Source organism: Abrus precatorius, unplaced genomic scaffold (assembly GCF_003935025.1).
Source record: "Abrus precatorius isolate BTA unplaced genomic scaffold, Abrus_2018 Scaffold6, whole genome shotgun sequence".
Lineage (NCBI taxonomy): Eukaryota > Viridiplantae > Streptophyta > Magnoliopsida > Fabales > Fabaceae > Abrus > Abrus precatorius.
In genome coordinates this window covers 1,826,158-1,851,329 of record NW_020874406.1, presented here as the reverse complement: position 1 = coordinate 1,851,329, position 25,172 = coordinate 1,826,158, and the positions used below count along the sequence as shown (strand labels likewise).

The following is a 25,172-nucleotide window of genomic DNA, read 5'->3' as shown; positions in this document are numbered from 1 at the left end:
GTTTTGAGGAAAATGAAAAGGGGGTAATAGAAAATTATTTTGAGGTTATTTGACTCAATAATAGCATGAACAATACACTGAATAAGTTTCCTTATCATTTAAATTTTTTAGAGGATTCGAATCTGCATTGCATATTGTTTGAACAAAATTTCTGCAGAAAAGAGATTAACCTAAAAAGACTTCAGTGAAAATGTTTGAACTAAAATTGTTATTCAGTTCAGAACAGTAATATGTACTTCTAACTTTTAATCCATTTTCAATAAAGAAAAAAAAATACTTTGAATAAAAATTGTAAAAATGATTGTTTGGAGTTACATTTTGCAATGTTTTCTGGTTTTAAGTTAGAAGAAATTATTGAATGAGCAATGGGGAACTGTTCTGGTATTATTTGAGTCAATAATAGAATGGACAAAATGCTGAATAGGTGTTCACTATCATTCATGATATTTCTTTTAAGGAAAGTCGAACCTACATTGCACACTATTTGAACCCAATTTTTGCAGAATCCAATATGTCTAAATAGACTTCTGTGTAAGTGTTGGATTGGAAATAACTGAATATGATTATTTGCAATTATTTGTGATTCTGAAACCAGTTTTGGATGAATGTGATACAATAACTCTGCTGATAATGGGTGAGTGCATAACTGTGTTGAAAATTAGCTTAAACCTAAACTCAGCTATCTGCATTACCATAATATTCTGTGATTTTGTGCACTCTGTAAATACAAAGTAGGGATATCAAATTAAAAATTATCTACATGTGGTTGTTCAATTCTGTAAACAGTTCTCTTTAGCTGAGATTATAGAGTTTTGTTGAAATTTGGTTAAGACTTGTAATAATCCCTCTGTGTTAACCTGATATATTCTGAGAGTGTGCACTCTGAATTTATATATTGGGATTTAACATGATTTGACTGTGAATGCTTAAGCTTGTGCAATTGTGTGTTTGTATTTGTATGTTGAATTATCCTAGTAGTGGACTGCATGATTATATTGTTAGAAGAATTGAATTTCTGCAAATTGCTTGATTGAACTTTCTTCAGTACAAAGATCTATACTTTCACCATTATGTGTTACAAATTTAAACTGTCAAATTACTTTCTTTTTGCAGAAACTGAAAAATGGCCAAAACTTCTTTGAACACACCAATTGGCTCCTCCAGGAAGACTCAGGCTGGATCTTCCAGCAACACTCCAAATAGAAGATCCAATAGGAACATCCAAGCTGGATCCACCAGAAACACTCCTAGGTCAAAGAAGGCCAGAATAGATGGTGCCTCAACTTCCTCACCAATTGAAGTTTGTGATCCAAGGTTTAGAAGTATTGCCTATGAGAATTTCTTCAAGGCAAATATTCTGAGGAGAAAGATTGTCCCAGACAGAGCTTTTGAAATAGCTGGGGACAATTACCCAGAATACAAGGAAGAAATTCAGAAGAGGGATTGGGAATCCCTCTGCTCCTTAGCTGGAATGGGTTGGAGGGAAATAACCCAGGAGTTTTATACCAATGCTGTGAGGTTCAAAGGAGACAAATTCCCTAAGTTCAACACAATGGTAAAGGGAATGAGAGTGGACTTCACTCCTGCAAACATAAACAAGGTGTTGAACATCAATGCTGCAAAGCAGCCTGGACAGCTGGAGTTCAATGTTTTTAAGAATAGCCCTAACAAGGACTATGTGAAAATTCTGCAAAGGATTGGGTGGCCAGGAACAACTTGGAAGCTGAACCAGTCCAAGAAGCCCAAATGCATTGTCACCAAACAACTGCTGCCATTTGCCAAAGTGTGGAGCACTTTCATTCTAAACTCCTTTATGCTAGTCAAGTACAGTTCAACATTGGCTGTGAAGAGGGCAGAACTTCTTTTTGCAATAATTAATGATTTCTATATTGATGTGGGAGAGGTCATTAGTGAATGCATTTTAAATATTCTGAAAACCAAGAGAGATTCACTTGCCTTTCCTTCATTAATAACCTTACTTTGTGAGGATGCAGGGGTCGAAGTTGGAGATTACCAAGAGAGGATTAGATCTGTGCCTCCCATCTCTGTCTCCATGGTGAAGGAAATATATGCTACCACATCATGCACTGCAGCAGACCCCATTCCTTCTCAATTCAGAAAGGAAAAACCAATGATGATGAAGGACTCCTTGAAGCTAATGGCTGAGAGACAAAACCAGTTAGCAGAGAGGCAAACTGAGCTGCACAATAGTATCAAGTCTGGGATTATGCTGCTGGAATGTGTTATGCTTAATATTGGTCAGAAAATGGGAATGACCAAAGATGAAATGTATCACACTCCAGACTTGGCAGAGAATGCCCAGTGCCTTCGCTCCTCAGTTTTCAAAGATCTGCCAATCTATAGAACCCATTTTCCACAACCAGCTGAAGAAGTAGTGGAGGAGGAAGATGAGGAAGAAGAGGAAGAAGAATCCTCAGATGCTGAGGATGCAGCAGATGAATAGTTTAGAAATTTATTTTCTGTCATTAGGAATTTTGTAAATTTCTGTAATTAATTTTCAAATCTTTTTGGGGTTGTAATTACAATTTGATACATTTTGGTTTAATTTTCACATCTTTGTTTTGAATATCTGTTAGTTTTCCAATTAATTGCCTTTTCACTTGCTAATTAATAAATTTTTGGTATTTTGTGCAGAAAATGTCACAATCACACATCACTCACACACAATGGATGCTCACACTTGCACAAGTTGCCATGAAAAGGGGGGTTTCATTCTCTACCTCTTGTTCATGTGTTAGCTTCACATTACACTGAATTATTTATGAAAAACATCAAAATACTAGAATAACTATTAAACTGCTTTCTGTTTGAATTTTCTTTTTAAGTTGTTTTTTCCATTCTTAAAATGAGATCGCACTTGTATTTTCAAAATGAGGCAGTCTTGCCACTAGGTGCATATAATTTTGAAAAAGTGAATTGTGAGTTCATTGATTAGCATGTTCACTTACAAACCCCTGGTGAGACTTGAGCTGCATACTTTTCTTTCATGTGTGATTAATCATATTTTGCTGCATTCTCTAGAACTTGCCTTGTTTCTTAACCGAATATGCATTTTACAGTTTTCACATATATGATGGAGGCCATGTTTGATTATGCCTAGTGAGCCTAAATGACCTCCTTTGTGATTGAATGTCTTAGTTCACCCTTTTGAGCTTAATATCCCTTTTCTTGAAATTACCTCATTATAAGCCTTGCTGAAAAACTAATTTTACCATTCAAATGAAAAGAGGCATAGTGAGTTTAATCAAGAATGAGTTTTAAAACTAAGTTTGGGGTGGCATCCACACTTTAATTGCTTGAGGACAAGCAATGTTCTAAGTTTGGGGTAGAGAATAGCAAGCTATCTAAGTTTTGAGTTCACAAAGATAGAAAAAATAGCAAAAAGCTGCAGAAAAATGAAAAATATGCAGCAAAGATGGTGAAAATAACAAAATATAAATTCAAAAGAAAAATATGCAGCAAAGTACTGTTGAAAAAGGAATGAAAAGGAAATAGTAAATGGAAGCAAGAAAGAAAGAAGAAAAACTAGAATCTTGCTACATGAAGAATCTGTGTGCTGCATAATTGAGAGAATTAATGAGAAATAATGGAATTCCAAGCTAGTTTTAAAATCATTCACTCAAAATGCCTCTGATCTTTTAAAATTGCATGTATTATTTTCCATTTTGTTCAATATCTACCTTAACCTTAGCCTTGTTATAATTTGAAAAAGTCCTTTGAATGTGTGATTACATGTATTAAGTACAGGAGATTGAGAATATGGGCAAACATATGGTAGAATGTAGTGAAATTGATGATTTAGAGAGAAAATAGTACCCAAACATTGTTGAGTGATGAGAGAAACATTTCCAAGTGAGCTGTGATCATGTTTATAAATTGTACTCACATGAACTTTGCTGATATATATACTTAGATAGAAAATTCTTGCCAGAATTAATGAATACAGTGTGACTATCATGATGTGTAATTGGATGAACCACTTGATTGAAAATTTGCAGAATGACAGAATTAGAAATTGGAAAATTCTAAGATAAGTAGTTGTGAATTGATTTTGAAAAATGGAGGAATTACTCTTGGTTTAGTTTGATTTGCTTGAGGACACACAAAAATTCAAGTTTTGGGTAGTGATGAATCCATATTTTTACTAATATTTTAGTGTATTTCTTACCCATTCAATAAGGACAAAAATATAATAAAAGCAAAAAATTTCAGAAAAATAGAATGATTGAAAGTTTTCTTTTAATATGTAGTTATTTTAGCATTTGTGGAATTTTTGCTTAGATCTTAAGAAATTAATCTTGTTTTTGTAGAAATAATATGAGCAAAAGTCATGGAAATGGAAGATAAATGGAAAGAAAGAGGAAGAATAGCAATTCTAGACTCAAAGCACAAGAATTATGGAATGCAAGCCAGACGTGATCACTATTATTAGTGAAAGTGATCACTCTAGACATCAAAGAGGAATATACCCTGGGCGTTAACACTTTTACCAGTGAAAGTGATAGTTCCAGAGCTTAAAAGAAGAAGGGAGTCTGGGCGTGGTCACTCTTACCAGCGAAAGTGAGTGTTCCAGAGAGTTACTCAGAAGAACAAGCTATGCGTTAATAGTCTTGCTAGCGGAAGTCAGTGTTCTAGAGATAAGGACTATGTTCAAGTCCTTGAGAGGATTGGGAAATCAGGAACTACTTGGGAACTGAATCTATCAGAAAAGCCCAAATGCATCACAACCAAGAACTTTTTGCCCTTTGCAAAAGTGTGGAGCACCTTTATTTTGAGTTCATTCATGCCTGTTAGGCATAGCTCCACTTTAGCAGTGAAGAGAGCTGAACTCCTATATGCTATAGTTAATGATTTTTATATAGATGTAGGAGAAGTGATTAGTGGATGCATTCTAGACATCCTTAAGAGGAAAAGAGATTCTTTAGCTTTCCCTTTGTTAATAACTGTTCTTTGTGAGGATGCAGGTATTGAAATTGGAGATTATCAAATCAAAATTAGAGCTGCACCTCCAATTACAGTAGCTATGGTGAAGGAGATTTATACTATTGTCTCTTGCACATCAGCAGCCCCAATTTCCTCCTAGTATAAAAGAGAGAATCCAACCACAATGAAGGAGAAGATAGCCTTCATGGCTGAAAGACAAAACTCCTTAGCTGAGAGGCAGAATGAGTTGCACAGCAGTATGAAGGCTGGCATCATGCTCCTGGAAGGTGTTCTCATGAACATTGGTCAAAAGATAGGCATGACCAAAGAAGACTTATACCACACTCCAGGTCAAGCAGAGAATACCCAATGCCTGAGGTCAACTGTTTTCAAAGACCTCCCCATCTATAGAACTCATTTTCCTCCACCAGCAGCTGCTGCAGAAGAGGAAGAAGATGATGATGAAGATGATAATTTGGAATATGAGGATAAGGATGAAGATGAAGAGTAGATTAGGAATTTAAATTTCTGTCATTAGTTTAATTTTTGTAAAAAGATTGTAATTAGAATTTCAGACTTTTGAGTGCTGTAATTACATTTTAGTTTTATTTTGGTTATGAACAATTCTGTTTTAAATATCTACTAGCTTTGAATTTTATTGAATTTTTATCTGATAATTGATGAACAACTTGTGATGTTTTTGTGTAGACCATGCTCTCAAACTCTGAACAAGGAGCGCATGGTGTGATTGAAATATGCACAGCTACCATGAAAGGGGGGGTTTAATTCTGTACCTCTATTTTCATGTGTACAACTTACATTTTGCATAAAATATTCACAAGTTAGAAAAATATTAAATTGCATTAGATTTTGTTTTCTTGATAAATAAACCTGATTTTCACCTGATTGAAATTCTGATTGTTGAATTACATAAGTTGTTTTTCTCATTCTTAACATGATTGTCATACTTGTATTTTTAAAAAATAAAGCAGTCTTGCCATTTTATTCATGCAAATTCTTGAAGTAAATAGTGAATTGAATTGATGAATATTATCCATTTACTTCCTTGGTGAGACTTGAACCTTTTCATTCATTGATGTGTGACTGATCTCAAATTCTGATTCACTCTCTAGAACTTGCTTTATTTCTTAACTGATATGCTGTTTTGCACTAATCACATAAAGGATGGAGGCCATTATTCAGATTTACCTAGTGAGCCAAATAGACTGCCTTTCATTCTTGAATGTCCTAGTTAGCCCCTTTGAGCTGATAGCCTTTCTTTGATTAACCTCACTATAAGCTTTTCTAGAAAAACCATTTTACCTATTCAAATAGAAAAGAGGCAAATTGAGTTGAATCAAAGAGAAGTTTTAAAACTAAGTTTGGGGTAACATCATGTTTCTAGTGCATTACTTGAGGACAAGCAATGTTCTAAGTTTGGGGTAGAAAAGGATTGAGAAAAGGATTGAAATGAATTAAGAAAGTTAGAAAAAGTCATGCAGAGAAAATATGAAAAAGAAGTAAAAAGCTGCAAGTAAAAATAGAAAAATGAAAAAGAAATAAAAAGAAATCAGCAAATCAAAAAGGAAAAGGAAATTGGTAGATAATTCTGCAAAAATTTAAACTGTGATTGAAAGTTGATTAAGAATAGAAACAGTTGACGCAGCCCTTACTAAGTTTAAAAGCTTATCTACTCAATTTGCATCTTTTTTTGTTTGAAATTAGCTGCATTGATATCCTGAATTCATTGAAATCATACCTGTCCCTGAGCCTTAATATTACCTAAAAAGTCCTCTTGATATGTGATTAATTGTAAATTTGCAAAGGAGGTAGAGAATATAGGCAAGCTTATGGCAGAGTTTGATGAATTTGGTGATGCTGAGAGCAAACACAAGCTTAAACATTGATTGAGTTAGAGAAACACTTTCTGAGAACTGTGATAATGTTTCTCAACTCTGTTTGCATGTAGCTTTAATGATTTGCTTGATTGAAATGAATGAGATTGTGTAGCAAACAGATGAGTCAAGTGTGACTATCATGATGAAGAAGTGGTGAATGACTTAGTGAGAAAACAATTAGAATGCATTGAAGTAAAATGGATTTTTAATCTGAATTTTTTCTAAAAAATGTAAAAAGTTTTTAGATTCCAATTAATAAGAATTTACACCCTTGATATGTTCTAATTTGCTTGAAGATAATCAAAAATTCAAGTTTAGGGTAGTGATGAATCCATATTTTACTAGTATTTTACAATAGTTTTTAGTGCAATTAATAAAGAAAACATGCTAGAAATAGTAGAAAACCCTTAAAAAAATAATAAAATGTTGCATGTCACTTTTAAACATAGTTATTTTAAAATTCATTGATTTTCTATGTAAAAAATGACATTTCAAGTATGCTTTTGTAGGGAATTCTGAGCTAAGTTCATGAGGATTGGATGATCAAAGGAAAAATAGAAGAAAAGTAGCAAAAATTGGAGGAAAGAAGTTGATAATTGAAGAACAGCCTCTGAGTGATCACTTTCGCTAGTGAAAGTGATCACTCTAGAACCATAAAATGAAGAAGAACTTCTGCGTAATCACTTTTGCTGGCAAAAGTGATCGTTCCAGAGAGGTTACAATGAGAAGAGCTTCTGCATAATCACTTTTTTTTGGAAAAAGTGAGCGTTCCAGAGAGTCCTCTAAGAAGAGTAGCTGCGCGTGTTCACTATTATCCACAAAAGTGAACACGCGCAAGAAGGTAGCTTTTGCGTGTTCACTTATTCTAGCAGAAGTGAACACGCGCATGACATTAGTAAGGGAATCTTCTGCGTGGCTACTATTTTCAACAAAAGTGAACACTTTGAAGTGCGCGTGGCTACTATCACCAGCAAAAGTGAACACGCGCAAGTGGAAATGAAGAATTAGCCTCTGCGTGATTACTATTGCTGGAAAAAGTGATCACGCCAGCAAAGCGGGAATTCTATAAAAGGCAGTCAGCTTAGGAATTAAAGGAGTTTTTGTTCATTTTTTATTTTCCATTTTGTTTTGGTTGTTGAGAGAGTTAGAGAGGGAGATTGAGGACGAACACCAAGCTTCATTTCTTGAGGGATCAGATTGGAGATTGGCTTGAAGATGTTTCTTCTTTGTTCATTCTCTTCTCCTCTTCTCTTCTCTTCTCTTTTTGTAATGTTTGCTTAAACTCTTTGTGGTTAGGAACTGTGAATCTGAAATGGAAATGTTGAATTGATTTTGGATATGAACTTTGAGTTTTGGATTGGATTGAGTGATTGATTCTGCTGTTAAATTAGTGATTGAATGAAAATTTGATCAACTAATCATAGAGGAACTCTGATCAATGGGAATTGAATTTGTTTCTCAGATCTGAATTAATTGCCAAGGTTATTGGTTTCTTAGGGATAAGATATCTTAATCTTGCAATCTTTTGGGTTCTCAAACTTAATGCAGCATTTGATTGGATTAGATATAAGGGATTAGAGTGATTTGATTAGATGTTAGATTCATTGAGGCAAGAGATTGTCCTTTGATTAATATAACGTGAAACTGATTGTCATTCCATCTAAATGCTTGAAAGTTCAGAACTTTATTGATTCAATGTTGAAGTTTTGGTGAAACAATTTCCTAACTACTCTTTCTACATCTGTTTACTATATACTTTTGTACTAACCATTCTGTTTTACTTTCTAATTTCATTTTTGATACATTCATACCAAATCTATCTGAAATTTGTAAAGCTCAACTAATTATGATATTGTGAAGTGGTAATTGAGAACTTTATTCCCTGAGGACGATACTTAGAACTCAATTTGATTCTAAGATTTTTTTTTATAACTTGCTACAACAACACTAGTACACTTGCTAGTTAGTTTACTTTCAGTGTAACAGCAGTTGTAAAAGTAACAATTGGAGCACGTGGAGATAGCTTCTCTGCAATTCTTTTCTTCTTCTGCTTCTTTCTCTTTCTCTGTTACAATGTTTGCTTAATTCTCCATAGTTAGTAGTTTATGGAACTTGAATTGATGTATTAATTCAACTTTTGCTTCTGAAATTTGAGTTCTTGGATTAATTGAATTGTTAATTCTGTTGTTATTGCAATCTATGAATGGAAATTCATATGGTTAATCAAAGAGGAACATTTACTAATGGAAGTTGGATTTGCTTCTCTGATCTGAGTTAGCAATGAGAATTGGGGATTTATTAGGGATAAGGAGACCTAATTCTTCAATTCTAAGGTTCCAAGTCTTAATGTAACATGAAATTGAACTTCACCTAAGGGATTAGGGGGATTTAGTTGCTTGTTAGGGTCAATGATTTAAGGAATTAAACTTTGACTACTAATAAGAGAAACTAATTGGCAATTAACCAATTACTTGAATATTCAGAGGCATGATTGAATTGATATTGACAATCTTGTGAAATAAATTCCTAACTATTCTTCATTCCTATTTCATTTCATCACAACTTTCATAGTTTGTTTTTACTACAAGTTTCTTACTTTTTAATTGTGCTTGTTCTTGACTTCTGAATGTTATAAATCTTCCAAATTCGTATAACTCAAATGGTTATAGTTCTGTGAAGTGATAATTGATTTCCTAATTCCCTGTGGAGACGATATTCTGATCTTAAAAATTACTCATTACTTGTTGCAATTCCTAGTGCATTTGCTAATGTTTAGAATTTTGTAACAGCACAGGGTGTCTCAATCAAGCGAGAACATATAAGACTACTCTAGTTGTCCCCTCGCCCAGGCGAGAAGGAATCTCTCTCAGGCTAGAGGCGACCTCACTCAAGCGAGGAGTCACAGGAAGAATGGGTAGCTCTCTGGACCTAATCTCGCTCAAGTGAGAATGCTTCTCCCCCAGGCGAGATGCAGCTCACTCAAGCGAGGTGTTCTTCGCTCAAGCGAGAATAGCATAAACCTAGGAGGTTCTATTATCTGGTTTTCTTGCCCAAATGAGGATGAGCTCGCCTAGGCGAGAAAAGATCTCAATTAAGCGAGGATTAGCTCGCTCAAGCAAGAGCGCGCGAACCTAGAGGGGTATTTAAAAAGCCTCAGCATCCAGAAATGTTCATCTCTCACCAGAAAACTTTTGTCTCTCATCTTCTCTCTGTTCTCTCACCATCTTACTTTAGAGAAACTTTCTCAAGGCTGAATTTCTTCCCGATCCAAGTAAGAACTGCTGCTTAGTGTGGATCTAGTGAGGAAATCTATAACTGTGAGCGTTATTTCTTTCATTAAGGACCCATGTGAAGTTTAATATGAGGAAAAACTAATTCCAGGCAAGGGGAGCTTATCTGAGCTGGTTTATTTGTTTAGTAAATACTGAGCTATCTAGGAATTTAATTCTATTTTTGCCGAGAATAAGCTGTTGAATGGTCAACCTTAGGTTAAAACCCAGAATAGAATAACTGAGTGGATCTCTCCATTGATTTTAAGTACTTAGAATATTGTAATGAGATGTGATTTGCTGAAATACTGTGATATATGTGCTGAGAATGTTGAGCCTGATGTGTTGTGATGGAGTTTAGTTGATTTGCGTGTGTAACAAAAAATTATTTGTTTTAGATAATTGTTGAAATATGGCTCTACAACAGGCTGAGACTAGTTGATATGTGTTATGACAGATGTATTTAAATGCTTATATATGATGATGTTGAAATCGTATGAAATAGGGGTAAGCAAACGTGGCGAGTGGTAGGCAAATGTGCCGAGTGGTAGGCAAGTGTGCTAAGTTGTAGGTTCTTTCTAGAATATTAACATCATAATGCCAATTGGAGCTGAGTTGTAGTTGTTATTATTGATATTGATACTATTGTTCTTGTTATCATCGTAGTAGTTGTTAGAACTCAGTGAGTTAATAAAAGAGGTTGTATTGCTGAGTAAGGTGATGGGTAATTGCTGAATAATAAGCTTTTATAATAATTGTGTTTGTAATATAATGTATATAGATTTACATAATTTAATGATTATGACTATATTTGGTAAGCTCACCCTTGTGTATTGTTTGTGTTATGTGTGTTTTGCAATGATCGTATTCTGGTACGTGAGCAAAGATGACAGGTACTATAGTTATTTCTCAAGTTGGAAGGTCTAGATGAGGAATATTAGAGTCAAAATATTTTGAAAAAATTGTAACTTTAGAATGTTTGTCAGTCTAGCTTAGATAATAGATCTAGAACATTTAGCTACAATTGAGGAGATGTAATTATTATTATGTAAAGGTTTTGTATTTCGAATTCCATATGAATATATATGCTGGTATAATTTCTGAATTATATAAAAAGTGTTCTTGGAATTTTATTATCTTGATGTTTTGAATGATAAAATTGTAAACATAGTATAAGTTATATTATCTCTCATAAGTGAATTTGGATTAAAAATAATAATCTAGAATATTGTGGATTCTGCACAAAAAGAGGACGTGACAGATACTATGCCAGACATCTTCATTGTAAATCTAAAGGTCTTCCTCGATCAGAAAGATCCCTACCTTAATCAAGTTGTGCGTCATTTGCACATACAATAAACAACACATAAGAACAAACAAATATGCCAAACAAACAAAGCATGAGTCTATGCAATTAAGAAAAAAATCAATTAAGAGACATACTAACCCAAAAGAATCATCCATTTGACTATTCCACAACATTAATATTTTCCTATTACAAATTTAACAATAAAATCACAAAAGATGAATGATAATGATGGATGATGCAATTTACTTATAGAGCTTACTTAACCATTAACATGCAATGTATTGAGATTGGTGTGTAAAAACCGATTAGTGGGCAAGTATACCCATTGTCAGAGTAATATTATAAAAAATAGAGTACCAAATGTTGTATCCACAGGGACTGTTATTAAGAATTACTTCCTTAATTACGCAATTGTTAATGAATATGAGAAATAAATTTTTGCTGATAAAATTACTAAAAATAGAAGAATAACAAATTAAAAGGAACAAATTTCTTCTGATAATAAATTATAGAAAAGTATGACTAAAGGTATTCAAGGGGAAAAGGAGAGTATCTAGATTGTAAATCCTCATAAGTGTCCAAATAACTAAAATTCTTCTTCAACTACTTAGTTTCAAACCCTTATCGCTGCAGGAAATTCTGAATTAAATCAATACCTTTCTCAAGAATAATGATTCCTAACCCTCAGTTGATCAATCGAAATCTCTTCCTTAATTAATACCCCTAGGTTGCATTAAGTTCATTATGAATTCCATAATTAGGGTTAATCCTAATACAGAAAACTTACGTCTTTCTATCTCTAGAAATACATTCAATTCCTTTTAATTGAGCAATGTTAATTTCATGCAGGAATTTTACTCAAATTTAAACAAGAAAACAAGATGGAAGACAATTGATACTACTTAATTAAATCCAAGAGAAAAGAACATGAAATAGCATTAGAAGAATTCCAGAAAATTTGGTCAATTAAGATTCATTACGTCTAGATACTCAAAGGAAAATTAGAACCTAAACATCTTCAAACTAAAATTACAAAAGAGATGAATAAAAGTGCTTGATCCCATCCTCCATCCGTCTCTGAGTCTTTCTTCTTCTTAAAACAGTGTCCCCTAGGTTTCTGTGCCAAGTTTCCTTTTTATATGAATAGCCCAAGAGCTCATCTTCTCGCAAAAATTTAAATTCTGACGCACGTTGAAAGTACACGCCCATGTACATCTCTGGTCTCTAAAAATTGCACTTCACAGCTTTCTAGAAAAGTACACGGCCATGTACTTTGATCCTGTACATGTCTGGTTTTGATGATATACTTCAATTGACACAACCAGTGAGATACACGCTCATATACACAGGCATGTACTTGCCCGTGTATATCTCTGGCTTCATTGTGTTCTTGATTCATGCAACCAGTGAGATACATACTCATATACACGGGCGTGTACTTTCCCGTGTATATCTCTGGTTCTTTGTGTGCTTCAATTCCTAATATCTTTTAAAGCTTTCACTTCTTGATCATTTTTCCTGAAATATGAATAAAATAAAATTAATAATAGTAAATTTTCTCAATGAATAGCTTAAAACTCTCAATTATCATTCATGAATTACAATGTAGGATCAAGTATAGAAAGCATTTATCAGGGATCCTAGAATCACTTTATTAATCACATCAATTTCATGTTAAAGGCGACTAGAGGATTCCATTCCTTACTGAATATAGCATTCCAGCACATTTTCAATTAAAAAAAATTATCAATAACATATGCCTTAAGAACGTCATTCCAGAATGGGCCTACCAGGATTTTAGTAATGGGTGTCGACGTCAAGGTTGACAAGGGTTTGCTAGTGATGTGACCTAACTGTAGTAAGTTACTCTACATCGTTGAGTCATCCCTCTTTGCCACCTACAAAGTTCTCCCTGAACTTGAACACTAGCATCCCATAATTGTGCCAACTATAACCTTGACCAACTTCTCATTTTTCATGATTATGATCTATGTTTGTATGTAAAAATCACTACTTCTCTCATTTACATCACCAAACTTTCCCAATCAGCATAGCAAATACAATTTTCCTCACATTTCTTTATCAAGTTCACATACAATATATTTCATTGAGATTTTTGCCATTTTATTGCACTCAGGAATTCTATCTATGGAGTTGGGAGATGATGTTGTGTAGTTCAACATCTTTAAGGCCATGAAGCATCCATCAGAGCTGCATAATGCATTTCATATAGATATTATACTGATGTTTTAATTGATGAGTTTTGTAGTAATTTTTTTTATATTTTTAGTTGTACATGCACTGTAGGAGATTTGTGTAAAGTTTGTGCTGAAATAAATACATATTTAACAGCTGATGATGTTTCATGTGATGTAGCAGCAGGTTTGGGAAGCTCTAGCTTGATTATAGCAAGTACACATACCCTTGAACCTGCCCAGATACATGCTGCAGAATTAGAATCCTTCACTAGGACACTTCCCTCTATTGTGCAGCCACCTACACTCAAACTGAAGCTTCTGCCCAAGCACTTAAAGTATGCATTTTTAGGAGCTGATAACAAGCTGCCAATAATCATTGCAGTAAATTTGGATGCCGTACAAGAGGAGAAGTCACTTTAGCAACTCACAAGCAAGCAATTGGTGGACCTTGGCAGACATTCTAGGGATAAGTCCCTCCACTTGCATGCACAAAATTCTGTTGGATGAAGATGTAAAACCTATGAGACAGCCCTAAAGAAGACTGAATCCTATCCTCCTAAAGGTGGTAAAGAAAGAAGTGAGCAAATTGGTAGTTGCTGGCATTATATACCTGATCTTTGATAGCAAGTGGGTGAGTCTGATACATGTTGTACCCAAGAATACCGATATAACAATAAAAAAGAACCAGTTTGATGAGTTGATTCCGACTAGAATTCAGAATGGGTGGCAAGTTTGTATTGATTATAGGAAGCTGAATCAGGCCACACTTTCTCCTGCCTTTTATTGATCAGGTCCTGGAACGGATAGCAGAAAAATCTCATTACTGTTTTCTAGACAGATTTTCTAGTTACTTTCAAATACACATAACCCCAAAAGATCAACATAAAACCACCTTCACTTGTCCTTTTGGTACCTTCGCTTACAGACGAATGTCATTCAGACTGTGTAATTTGCCTGACACTTTTCAGAGGTGTGTGATGAGCATCTTTACGGACTTCCTAGAGACCTCACTTAAAGTATTCATGGACGACTTTACTATTTATGAGTCTTCATTTGATGCCTGTTTAGATAGCTTGTTTAGTGTATTGGATAGGTGCATATAGTTCAATTTGGTTCTGAATTATGAGAAATATCATTTTATGGTGACCGAGGAGATTGTATTGGGGCATGTAGTGTCAAGTAGAGGTATTGAGACTGATAAAGCAAAGATTGATGTAATTATTTCTTTACCTTACATCACTTCCATGAAGGAGTGTGCTCTTTTCTTGGCCATGTAGGTTTCTATAGGCGCTTCATCAAAGATTTCAGCAAAATTGCGTCACCATTGTCCAGCCTCTTGTAGAAGGATTTAGATTTCATCTTCTATCAGACATGCAAGGATGCTTTTGATGAGCTGAAGAAGCACCTCACTTCTACTCCTATCATTCAGCCTCCAAATTGGAGATTCCATTCGAGCTTATGTGTGATGCTTTGAACTTTGCAGTTGGTGTTATCCTCGGTCAGAAAGTAGAAAAGCAACCCCATGTCATAGCCTATGCTTCTCGCACCTTGGATAAAGCATAAGCAAACTACACCACTATAGAAAATGATCTTTTAGCCATTGTTTTTGCTAAATTTTGTTCATATTTACTTAGCTCTAAAGTAATAGTTTTCTCTGATCATGCAACTTTGAGGTACTTACTTAAGTAGTCAGATTCTAAATCGAGACTGATTCACTGGATACTTCTTTTGTAAGAATTTGACATTAAGATGAGGAATAAATGTGGTGCAAAAAACTTAGTGGCAAACTATTTGACTAGAATTCAGTAGCCAGTTAAGGATCTCCCCATTCAAGACACCTTTCCAAATGAGCAACTCTACCACATTGGAGGGCATGATCTCTAGTATGCTGACGTGGTGAATTATTTGGCTGCCAAGGAGATTCTTACACACTTTTCTAAAGCTCAGACTGCCAAGCTGAAGAGTGATTCCAAATACTATATTTGGGATGACCCATACTTATGGAAGATGTGCAGTGACAAGATTATCAGATGATGTGTGCCTGAACCTAAATTCCGGTCTGTGCTTAGATTTTGCCATTCCTTGGCCAGTAGTGGACACTTTGGACCTCAACGTATAGCCTAGAAGATCTTAGATTCTAGACTATATTGGCCTACCATGTTTCAGGATGCATACACCTTTTGTAAGATATGCGAGTGAAGCCAAAGGATTGGGAACATTTTTTGTGAGGTGTTTGAGGTATGGGGTATAGATTTTATGGGTCCCTTTCTTGTTTCATTTGGCTATGTTTATATTTTGTTAGTAGTGGACTATGTCTCCAAGTGGGTGGAGTCAAAGGCCACTCATACTGATGATGCTCGTGTTGTTGTAGATTTTGTGAAGTCATATATTTTCTGCAGGTTTAGATTTTTCAGAGCATTAATCAGTGACTAACGATCACACTTTTGCAATCGCAAAATGGATGCCTTACTTTATAAGTTTGGGGTTATGCATAGAGTTTCCACACCATATCACCCCCAGACTAACAGACAAGCAGAGATTTCCAATTGGGAAATAAAGCAAATCCTAGAGAAGACTGTCCAACCCAATAGGAAGAATTGGAGTTTGCACTTGGAAGAAGCTTTGTGGGCTTACATGACCGCCTACAAAACACCCATAGGAATATCTCTGATGAATCCATATTTTTACTAATATTTTAGTGTAATTCTAACCCATTTGATAAGGAAAATATGTTAGAAAAAGCAGAAAAACTCAGAAAAATAGAATGGTTGAAGGTTTTCTTTTAATATGTAGTTATTTTAGCATTTGTGAGATTTTTGCTTAGAAATTAAGAATTTAATCTTGTTTTTGTAGGAATAATCTGAGTAAGGTTCATGGAAATGAAAAATCAATGGAAAGGAAGAAGAAGAGTAGCAATTCTTGACCCAAAGCACAAGACTTATGGAATGCAAGCTGGGCGTGATCACTATTACCAGTGAAAGTGATCACTCTAGGCATCAAAGAGGAATACAGAGTGGGCGTTACCACTTTTACTAGTGAAAGTGGATGTTCTAGAGAAACCTCAGCTTGGAAAGTTGTGCGTGGTCACTTTTACTCATAAAAGTGAACATGCACGGCCATTCGACCTCTTGTATTGCAACTCTTATCATCGAAAGTGATAGTTCCAGTTTCCAGAAACTACATAAGCCTCTACGTGGTTACTCTTATAAAGCAAAGTGACAACGCCCAGAGTCAGAAATTCTATAAATACCAGAAAAAGCTTATATTTCGGGGCCTTTTGTTCATTTTACCTTTTTTCTGTTAGATTCTCGTTGAGAGAGAGGATTGGGGTTGAACGTCGAAGCTCTAAGAAGAGGAATTGGATTGGAGCTTGTGAAGATGGCTTCTCTGCGTTTCTTCTCTTCTTCTCCTTCTTTCTCTTTCTTTGTTACAATGTTTGCTTAATTCTTCGTAGTTTGGAGTTTATGGACCTTGAATTGATGTATTGGTTAGCTTTTTGCTTTTGAAATTTGAATTCTTGGATTAATTGAGTTGTTAATTCTACTGTCATTGAAATCTTTGAATGGGAATTCGTATGATTAATCAAAGAGGAACATTTGCCAATGGAAGTTGGATTTGCTTCTCTGATCTGAATTAGCAACCAAAATTAGGGATTTCTTAGAGATAAGGGAACCTAATCCTGCAATCCTACGGTTCTAGGTCTTAATGTAACTTGAAATTGAACTTCACCTAAGGGATTAGGGTGGTTTAGTTACTTGTTAGGGTCAATGATTTAAGGGATTAAACTTTGACTATTAATAAGAGAAACTGATTGTCAATTAATCAATTACTTGAATCTTCAGAGGCATAGTTGAATTGATATTGATATTCTGGTGAAATAAATTCCTAACTATCATTCATCCATTTCTAATCTCAAAATCAAATTCGTACTCTTTTTTCTACAAGTTCTTTACCTTTTAATTGTTCTTGTTTCTTGTTTTCTGAATGTTACAACTCTTGCAAATTCTTATAGCTCAACTAGTTATTGTTCTTTGAATTGATAATTGATTTCCTAATTCTCTGTGGAGACGATACTCTGATCTTAAAAAATTACTCATTACTTGCTACAATTCCTAGTGCACTTGCTAGTGTTAGAGATTGGACAACAAGTTTTTGGCGTCGTTGCCAGGGAATTTTGAGTTTCAATATCATTAGTAGCAGAAAGATAGCTAGATTGAGCACTTAGTTTCTTTTAATTTTCTGCAGTATTCGACTACATTTAGAAATTTTCTGTTTGCAATTAATTGAATAATTAACTCTATATCTATGTAGTTCTGATTTCAGATAGAATTTATATTGTTAGCAGTAGTTAGTTTGCACCTACATACTTTGATTTAGTTCAGTTTTCTGTTTTCTTCATACTATTTCTATATTGGTAATTTTGTATGCGAGGTAGAAATAAAAAAAAAAATCAACTGTGGTCTTTGATCCTGATATAGACATAACCTTAAGGAGATTAAGAAGAGAGACTAGAGCAGAAACTTTCCTGGATTCTAATAGTGAATTAGAGGTTGTCCATTCTCCAAGGATTCAGAACATTCCTAGAGTAAAAAGAACACCTACACCTTTGAGACAACCAACTCCAGAAATAGAAATGGCAGAGCAAAATAGAATTAGAACATTAGGGGATTATGCAATCCCTAACATGCAAGGTTTTAATTCTTCTATAATTAGGCCAACTATCCAAGCCAACCATTTTGAAATTAAACCTGCCTTATTACAGTTAGTCCAACAGGATTAGTTTTCTGGTGGAAATTCTGATGACCCTAACCTACATATTCTAATTTTTTGCAGTTATCCAATTCAATCATAATGAATAGGGTTAGTGAAAAGCCATCAGACTGAGATTATTTCCCTTTTCCTTGAGAGACAGAGCCAAATGCTGGTTGCAAGCTCAACCACAAGGAAGCATAACAACTTGGACAGAACTTGTGAATAAGTTTCTAACCAAATACTTTCCTCCATCCAAGGCTGCCAAATTAAGTGGTGAAATCACATCATTTGTACAGCAGGAAGGAGAGTCATTGTATGAAGCATGTGAGAGATATAAGGAATTACTGAGAAAATGTCCACACCATTGCATTCCAGATTGGATGTAATTGGAAACTTTCTACAATGAAATGAATACATCAACAAGAATAATGGTTGATGCTGCTGCTGGAGGTTCCTTAAACACAAAATCTTTAGAAGAAGCCCAGAGGATTATTGAGATGATGGCATCCTTAATGTACCAAAATTCAAACTCAAGAAATCAAGGAATAAACATTGGATATGAAGCTAAGGTGTTGGAAGTCTTTCTTGCACAGAACCAGCTACAAAATCAGATGTTTTTAGAACAAACAGCTGCCCTAACTTAACAAATCAGCAATCTTCAAGCAGGAAGTATGCCTACAAGTCAACTAAGCTGTGATTTCTATGGAGGAAATCATACAAACGGTGCATGTGATGCATCTACAAGTGAAACACAGGAACAAGTGAATTATATCAATAATTTTCAGAGACAACAATCCTCATTTCCTCCTGGATTTCAATTTTCAAATAATAGAAATCAGCAGTATTCTAATTGGAATAATCAATATTCTGTTGCCAAGAATTCTAATTCTAATTTACCTTTTTCTAATGCAGGTCCAGCAGCACAACGGTCATATTTTCAGAGAAACCATCCACTCAATCTTAAGGAAATCAGAAGTTTGCCAAACCTATGAATGAAAGTGATGAATCCATATTTTGACTCATATTTTAGTGTAATTCTAACCCATTTGATAAGGAAAACATGTAAGAAATAGCAGAAAAACTAGAAAAATAGAATGATTGAAGGTTTTCTTTTATTTAGTTAGCTTAACATTTGTGGAATTTATGCTTATTTTTTTTGTAGGAATAATCTGAGTAAGGTTCATGGAAATGGAATATCAATGGAAAGGAAGAGGAAGAATGGCAATTTTGGACTCCAAAACACAAGAACAATAGAATGCAGGCTAGGCGTGATCACTATTGTCAATGAAAGTGGTCACTCCAGAGCTTACACACAATGGATGCTCACGCTTACACAAGTTACCATGAAAATGGGGGTTTCATTCTCTACCTCTTGTTCATGTGTTAGCTTCACATTACAATGAATTGTTTCTAAAAAACACCAAAATACTAGAATAGATATTAAACTACTGGTTGTGAATCAAATGAAGCTAATTGATAATTCTATGAATTCTGCTTGATTTTTTTCTTTTTAAGTTGTTTTTCCTATTCTCAAAATGAGATCACACTTGTATTTTCAAAATGAGGCAGTCTTGCCACTAGGTGCATATAATTCTGAAAAGTGAATTGTGAGTTCATTGATTAACATGTCACTTACAAAACCTTAGTGAGACTTGAGCTGCATTCTTCTTCATGTGTGATTAATCACATTTTGCTGCATTCTCTAAAACTTGCCTTGTTTCTTGATTGAATATGCATTTTACAGTTTTCACATATATGATGGAGGCCGTTTGATTATGCCTAGTCAGCCTAAATGCCTTCCTTTGTGATTGAATGTTTTAGTTCACCCCTTTGAAGCCTAATATCCCTTTTCTTGAAATTACCACATTTTAAGCCTTGCTGAAAAATCAATTTTACCATTCAAATGAAAAGAGGCATAGTGAGTTTTATCAAGAATGAGTTTTAAAACTAAGTTTGGGGTGACATCCACATTTTAATGGCTCGAGGACAAGCAATGTTCTATGTTTGGGGTGGGAAATAGCAAGCTATCTAAGTTTTGAGTTCAAAAATGCCAGAAAGAAAGAACAAAAGTGCTGCAGAAAAATGAAGAAAATATCCAGCAAAGCTGTGTTGCAGAAAAATAAAAAAATGCAGCAAAGCTGTGAAAAGAGCAAAATGTGAGTTCAAGAGAAAGATTTATAGCAAACTGCTGCAGAAAAAGAAAAAGAAATTAAATGAAAAGAAGATAGTGAATGAAAGCAAGAAAGAAGATAAAGAAAATGAAAATTCTGCTGCACGAAAATAATTTTGTTTGCTGCATAAGTGAGAGAATCAATGAGAAATAATGTAGTTCCAGGCTAGTTTTAAAATCATTCACTCAAAATGCCTCTGACCTTTTGATATTGCATATATTGTTTCCCATTTTGTTCAACACTTACCCTGACCTTAGCCATGTTATAACCTGAAAAAGTCGTCTGGATGTGTGATTAACTGTATTAAGCAGAGGAGATTGAGAATATGGGCAAGCATGTGGTAGAGTGTAGTGAAATTGATGATTTAGAGAGAAAACAGTACCCAAACACTGTTGAGTGATGAGAGAAACACTTCCAAGTGAGTTGTGATCATGTTTATTAATTGTGCTCACATGAATTTTGATGAAATATATGAACTTAGATAGCAATTCTTACTCAATGATGATTATGCAGTATGAATATCGTGATGAGTATTTGAATGAACAACTTGATTGAAAATTTTGCAGAAAACACAGAATTACAAATTAAAAAATCTGAATAAGCGATTTGTGAATTTTGAAAATGGAGGAACTTACCCTTGGTTAGTTTGATTTGCTTGAGGACAAGTAAAAATTCAAGTTTGGGGTAGTGATCAATCCATATTTTGACTCATATTTTAGTGTAATTCTAACTTATTTGATAAGGAAAACATGTAAGAAAGAGCAAAAAAACTAGAAAAATAGAATGATTGAAGGTTTTCTTTTATTATGTAGTTAGCTTAACATTTGTGAAATTTATGCTTGTTTTTTTGTAGGAATAATCTGAGCAAGGTTCATGGAAATGGAATATCAATGGAAAGGAAAAGGAAGAATGGCAGTTCTGGACTCCAAAACATAAGAACAATGGAATGCAGGCTAGGCGTGATCACTATTGTCCATGAAAGTGATCACTCCAGAGCTCAAGGAAGAAGTAAATTCTGGGCGTAACCACTTTTACCAGCAAAAGTGAGTGTTCCAGAGAAGCCTCAGACTCAGCGAGCTTTGAGTGGTCACTCTTGCCAGCGAAAGTGAGCGTTCTAGAGAAGGCAAAATTTCAGAGTATTTTGCGTAACCACTTTTATCATTGAAAGTGGATGTCCAGAGAGCCCTCAACTTGACAAGTTGTGCGTGACCACTTTTACTCATAAAAGTGATTATGCACAATATCTCGACCTCCTGCATTGCTACTCTTAGCAGCAAAAGTGATAGTTCCAGAGTCCAGAAACCACATGAGCGTCTGCATGGCCCCTCTTATAAGCAAGAGTGACAACACACAGAATTGAGATTTCTATAAATACATGTTGTAAGCTCAGAACTCAGTATCTTTTGTTCATTTTATGTTTTCTCTGTTAGATTCTCATTGGGAGAGAGTGAGAGAGAAGACTGGGGTCGAACCTCGAAGTTTCAAGAAGAGGGATTGGATTGGAGATCGTGGCTATGGCTTTTCTGAGTTTTTTTCTCTTCTTCTCGTTCTTTCTCCTTCTCCGTTACAATGTCTGTGTAATTCTCCATAGTTAGGAGTTTATGGAACTCGAATTGATGTATTGATTTGATTCTTGCTTCTGAAATTTGAGTTTTTGGATTAATTGAGTTGTTAATTCTGCACTTTACAAGATTTTTGAATGAAAATTCATTTGATTAATCAAAAAGGAACATTTGCCAATAAGAATTGGGATTGATTCTCTGATCTGAATTAACAACCAAAATTAGGGGTTTCTTAGGGATAAGTACACTTAATTCTGCAATCCTACGATTCTAAGTCTTAATGCAACATGAAATTGAACTTCACCTAAGAGATTAGGGGGGTTTAGTAGATTGTTAGGGTCAATGAGTTAAGGAATTAACCTTTGACTAGTTATATGTGAAACTGATTGTCAGTTAACCAATTGCTTGAATATTCAGAAGTATAATTGAATTAATATTGACATTCTTGTGAAGTAAATTCCTAACTATTCTTCATTCCTATCTCATTTCATCACAACTTTCAAATTCTGTTTTTATTGCAAGTTTAATTCTTTGTATTGTTCTGGTTCATTGCTTTCATATGTTACATACTTTCCAAATTCGTATGGCTAAAATGGTGATTGTTCTGTGAATTGGTAATTGAATTCTTAATTCCCTGTTGAGACGATATTCTGATATTAAATTTACTCATTACTTGCTGCAATTCCTAGTGCACTTGCTAGAGTTTAGAGAATTTTAACAACAGAAAGGTTGACTGAGATAGAAGAAACCATGCTGCAATTCATGAAGGTGACCCAAAAAAGCTTCAAGAACTAAGAAGCTTTTATGAAGAAACTGGAAACACAAATTAGACAGTTAGCTGAACAACTGTCTAGCAAGGATGAAGGAAGATTTCCAAGCAATACAATGATCAATCCTAAGGAGCAATGTCAAGCCATCACCACAAGGAGTGGAGCTGTAGTTGCAAGTCCAAAGCTACAGAAAAGAAAGCAAGTGATGCAACTGAAGAAAGAAGAATTGAACAAGATCTACAATAAGGAAATTTCAAATTATTAAAGAGAGAACATTCAGAAGAAAAAGTAGAAGCTCCTACAAATTCTGAGAGAAAGACAAAGAAGCAACTCTTTGAAGATGCTTGCAAGCCAATAAATCCAGAAAAATACAAGAGGCTGCCTTATCCTCAAAGGGTCTAAATTCCTAAACAAGAGGAACAATTTGAAAGGTTTCTGAATATTTTTAAGAAATTACAGATTAACATTCCTTTTGCAGAGGCCTTGGAACAAATGCCATCATATGCAAAGTTTATGAAAGAACTACTTTCCAGAAAAAGGAAGCTAGAGCATGACAAGACAGTACCGTTGACAGAGGAATGCAGTGCCATTCTCAAGAGAAAGCTTCCTCTAAAACTAAAGGACCCAAGATCATTCAGCATTCCATGTGAAATAGGACAGTGCACTATGGGAAGAGCATTGTGTGATTTGGGAGCCAATATTAACCTAATGCCATTGGCTATCATGAAGAAATTAGGGATAGAAGAAGTGAAACCTACCAATATCACATTACAGCTAGCTGATAGATCCTACACTTATCCTTACGGAGTAGTTGAAGATTTACTGGTTAAAGTTAATAAGTTTATTTTTCCTGCAGATTTTGTCGTCTTGGACATGGAGGTGGATGCTAACATACCTTTGATCCTAGGAAGACCATTTCTTGCAATAGGTAGAGCTCTAATAGATGTACAAAAAGGAGAGCTCATTCTTAGAGTTCAAGACAAAAAGGTAGTGTTTTAATGTTTTTGAAGCTCTGAAATATCCAATTGAAAATAATACATGCGTGAGAATAGATATTTTGGATTCTATTATTACATATTGTCCTATTGATAAATTTGATGAAAATTCTGGGTTGAGAGAAACAATAGCTGTAGGGAGTATCAAATTTGAAATTACTAGAGAAGAACATATCATGGAAATTGAGTAACAATTAGAAGCTCTATCAATTCTAACTCCTGCAGAAAACTCAGTTAAAGAGGACTTGAAAAAGGAAGTTAAAGAAGAGAAAAATCAGAAGCTAGAGCTTAAGCAACTACCCTCCCACCTGAGATATGCTTTCTTGGATAAAAATCATGAGAATCTAGTCATCATCAATAATGAACTCAAGGAGGAAGAAAAGGAAAAGTTGCTGAGAATTCTGAGAAAACACAAATCAGCAATAGGCTGGAATATTTCAGACTTGAAAGGTATAAACCTTCTTTTTGTAAACATAGAATTCTATTTGAAGAGAAATTTAAGCCAGTTGTGCAGCCACAAAGAAGGTTGAACCCAACCATGAAAGAGGTAGTAAAAAAAGAAGTCATGAAGTTGTTAGATGCAGGGATCATCTATCCAATTTCTGACAGCCAATGGGTGAGTCTAGTCCAAGTTGTCCCTAAGAAAGGAGGGATGACAGTTGTACCTAATGAGAAGAATGAGTTCATACCTACTAGGACTGTCACTGGCTGGCACATGTGTATTGACTATAGAAAGTTAAATGATGCAACTAGAAAAGACCATTTCCCACTACCATTTGCTGACCAAATGCTAGAAAGATTTACTGGACATTCCTTCTATTGTTTTCTTGATGGGTATTCAGGATACAACCAAATAGCAGTGGATCCTATAGACCAAGAAAAGACTGCTTTCACATGTCCATTGGGGTATTTGCATACAGAAGAATGTCATTTCGACTATGCAATGCTCCTGCCACCTTTCAAAGGTGTATGCTTTCAATTTTTTCTGATTTTGTAGAAAAAATTATAGAGGTGTTTATGGATGACTTCTCTATTTTTGGTAGCTCATTTGATGATTGTTTAGCTAATCTATCCATTATTTTGCAGAGATGTCAAGATACTAACCTTGTATTGAATTGGGAAAAGTTCCATTTCATGGTCTAAGAGGGCATTGTCCTTGGCCATAAGATTTCAAAAAAAGGAATGGAGGTGGACCAAGCAAAAGTTGAAGTTATTAGTAAACTGTCTCCACCAATTAATGTCAAGGAAGTTAGGAGTTTTTTAGGACATGCTGGTTTTTATAGGAGGTTTATCAAAGACTTTTC

The 25,172-nt window shown here is 34.7% G+C and overlaps 1 non-coding gene across 1 annotated transcript; it reads right to left on the bottom strand.

Annotated features, from left to right (window-relative positions):
• Positions 1-18,633: 18,633 nt before the first annotated feature.
• Positions 18,634-18,740, bottom strand: LOC113870574. The gene has a single exon (XR_003505595.1). It is a non-coding gene; the product is annotated as a small nucleolar RNA R71 (small nucleolar RNA).
• Positions 18,741-25,172: the final 6,432 nt, after the last annotated feature.